Genomic DNA, 3,747 nt, shown 5'->3' with positions numbered 1-3,747 from the left:
TGCAAATTCACTGATTAAAAAAACCCACAATCCTGTCAAAATATCTGAAATATGCATGAACACAACCAAAATGATCAAAAAACGAAGAATGAAAAGCGGGTAAAATGTGCCAAACAGCCCCCGAGGGTTAATATTGGACATGATCGTAACTACGGCGACAGCTTCAGTTTGGGTGACCACGTGATGCAACATGAAGCTGGATCGCTGAATTACAGCAAAGCAGAAAGAAACCTACTTGTAAGTCCAGGCACCTCCAGCCACCGTCTTCCTGCAGGACCCACAGTGCCAGATACCAACAGCCCTCCTCTTCATCTTGGTCTGTCCACATAAAACATCAGCAGTTACGAAACAGCCTTTTGTCATTTTCTCCAGAAACAACATTTAAACGAGTGTGTGTGATCCAAACATGAACCTCTGCACCATCAGCTGCAGGCACACGCACTGCTATCCGAGTAAGATCATGAATTAGTGACAGCACAGTCGCTTAGAGAGAAATCTTCCTCACCTTGCCACAGAATGAGCAGGTGTATTTAGCGTGCTGGGAGATTTCAATTTTCTTCACCATCTTCCTCAGCGACGCACCGTAACGCGTGCCATATTTACCAACGATCCCCACCTTCTTGGTACGCTTGGCCTGCGAACGTGAACACACAGAAAATCAAAATGTGCAACATTAATGCAGGTGAACAAACAGCAACAACTTCTTATATACTAATGAACAGAGCTGTAATTTAACAAAATACTCGAGTTTTTATATTTGTTAATATTCACTCCACATTTCCTAACTAAAAATATACTTTTTTAAAGATATTATATAAGCATATTTGTTACTCACTACACAACAGGGAGGACAACACAAATGAGGAAATGGAAATACGAGATTAACGGCAGTTTATTCTTTAAATCCTTCAAGTTATGAAACCACTTCCTTCAAAATAAGGGAAATGAGCCAAAAAGAAATGACCCAAAAAATTTGAAAGAAATCAGTAATTAAAAACAAAATCTAGTTTAAAAAAAAAAACAAAAGGAAAATAAAGACTGACAAAGTGTTAAAATATTAAAATTCTGTACCATATTTTATACATGATCATAATTATTCAAATAATTTTACTGTTGCTTTTCTTTTTCCTTAGCCTTTAAAAAATATATCTACTAGAAAAAACAATGAAAAAATTAGAAATTATTAAAAAGTACAAGAAAATTGTACAATGACAATGATAAAAACATTACTTTGAAATGTGCTTCATTTTTTTATACATCTAATGCATAATTTTTAATATGCAATAATGGTGATTAACCAGTTTTACCCTCACATTTCTCACTTACAATGTCTCCTTAGCATTAAAAAAAATTAAAATCCTAATTTTTCTTGCAATTAACGAAACATTTCATTCGGAGTTGCTTTTTGCCTCTTTTTTTCTGTGATTATGAAAGATATCAAAGCAGTGCTCAGGGTTCATTTTGTAAGAATGAATGTGATACTTTGGTACATAGATGCTAGATATTTCCAAACTGTCACTCAAGTGGTATACTAAAAGATGCCTTCCGCATGAGTCATTTTATGGTAATAAAATCTGTACTTTTTCTGACTTACAGCTTCTGACACTTCTGCTGTTTCAGGGATAAACTGTGTCACAGGTTAGCCAAAAAATCTAAATAACGCCGCCTTTAAGATTTACATGTAAAAAATTCAACAGCCGAATATACAGGGGACACCTGCATGTCACATCAGTGCAAGTGCACAACACAGTTTTTACGCAATTTAACTGATAAACCCGTAAAAACAAAGTGAACGAGCTTCAGTCACCTGCGGTGCAGCCTGCTAACCGGAGCTAGCTTCCTCTTAGCAGGCTAGCGTTAGCCACCTAGCTAACGCAAATAAATACTTAAACTCAGGCCAGATTTGAGGACCAGAAACTCGGTTGGCACATGAAACACAACACGGCGTTTCATTTTTAAAACTGCAGTTTCTCTAAATTAGCATTAAATCAGCGAAATGTCGCTAACATGACTAGCCCGCCCGGCGCTCAGTGATCACAGCCATGGTGGCAGCCATTTCTGTCCTCAGCAAGACATGAAAACATCGTTTTTACTGTTTATATCATCGCAAAATCAACGTAAATAACGAGTAAGCCTGACAGAAAAGGAACTCACGGAGGATCTAAATATGTGAATGTTTCATTTGTAGCACATTAAACGTCAGATTGACACGGATTAGGAAGGGGACATTTGGGCTCACCATCGTTTCAGTGGAGACGTAGGTCCAAAGAGGGAATGCTTACCGCGCAGGCGCGATTTACCCAGTCGTCTGCGGTGCATTGTGGGGGGTTGAGTTTTTGCAGAAAGTAACCGCTGCGACATAAAAACAAAACTATTATTATATATAATATAACATGTCAAGTTTTTAAGACGAAAAAAAAGGATAAAAAGAAATATTTATTCACGTAGCAACAATTACACAGGAAGTGACCGTAACTAAGGACGCCTCGGTGGATACGCGCATGCGTGTTTCACATGGTGGAAACAACATCCCCCGCTGCTGGTTTGAAATGTTTGCAGTCCGTCATAATGCGGCCTTTGTTGTTTATGAATATCTAGTTTATTAAAAATATTGTTTCTTGACAGTTTAGTTAGCCGATTAGCTATGAAGCTAACGCGGAAACAGGTTCTCGCGAAGGCGAAGGCCTCCGACCTGGAGAGCGTGAAGAAGCTGAACTGCTGGTGAGTGTTTACATTTTAGCCCAGTGTTACCAGTATGCTACCCGTATACCAGTATATGTTGGTCTGATTTACATGCAAGAAGTCGTAGTTGAAAGAATAATCTTCATTTTTTCATATATCTTATTTATATTTGCAGGGGATGCAACCTGACTGATGTGAGTATTCTGGTAATAAATACGTTTGATTGGACACTTTATCCACTAATTGTGCTCTAAATGACTTTGCTCCTCGTGATTAATGTTTTAATTTAGCTAAATAATTTAAGTGTTTTCACTTGCTGTGTTTCCAGATTTCCATCTTCTCTCAAATGGCCAACATCGAGGTGCTGACACTCAGGTTGGATACTTGCCTTATTTTTAACTTTAATTTAATTTTATTTTTATGAACAAACTCTATTTTGCGGATTTTTAATGCACTAAATCATCTAATTTACCCCCAAAACTTTTGAATTTAATTTCCCAGATAAATTATTAGCCGTTGCTTCTAATTTATAACAGATTGAATCAGAATACTTTGCAACTGCTGCCATTAACCCTTTGAAACCTGAGAAAATTGATTTGACTTATTGCTAAAAAATAGAAAGAAAAAAAAATTAACCAAGGAGAGAAAGCAATGAACAACTTATCTAGACATGATCCAAAAATTAAGTAAAATTAATAAATAAATAATTGTTAAAAGAAAATTACCAAGAAAAAAAAACAAGAAATTTATCCAAAAAGTGCTTAAAAAAGAAGTATACTTTTATGTAACATAATTTTAAATGCATTATTATAATAAATATGAATATACCAAAAAATCTGTTCTCTTCTTGAAACCCTTTTTTGTTTTTTTACTGTGCGTGACATTTCTTGCTAAGCTGCTCACTGTATTTTCCTATATTTTTAGAAGAAGACCAATTTGCTTAAGGTTCAAAAGGTTTGAACAGCTTGTGAAAGGTGTTTGAACGCAGCACAAGAAAACTAATTTGAGGTGTCAAAATAATTTTACAAAATATTATCAACAAATATATAATAATATGTCATTATA

At 35.7% G+C, this 3,747-nt stretch overlaps 1 long non-coding RNA gene across 1 annotated transcript; it reads left to right on the top strand.

The window, feature by feature from the left end:
• Positions 1-2,539: 2,539 nt before the first annotated feature.
• Positions 2,540-3,057, top strand: LOC121966790. The gene is made up of 3 exons (XR_006107622.1): positions 2,540-2,721; positions 2,858-2,876; positions 3,011-3,057. It is a non-coding gene; the product is annotated as an uncharacterized LOC121966790 (long non-coding RNA).
• The last annotated feature ends 690 nt before the right edge of the window (positions 3,058-3,747 follow it).

This window comes from Plectropomus leopardus, unplaced genomic scaffold (genome assembly GCF_008729295.1).
Source record: "Plectropomus leopardus isolate mb unplaced genomic scaffold, YSFRI_Pleo_2.0 unplaced_scaffold25903, whole genome shotgun sequence".
Taxonomy (NCBI): Eukaryota; Metazoa; Chordata; class Actinopteri; order Perciformes; family Serranidae; genus Plectropomus; species Plectropomus leopardus.
This window is presented reverse-complemented; position numbering and strand designations above follow the sequence as displayed.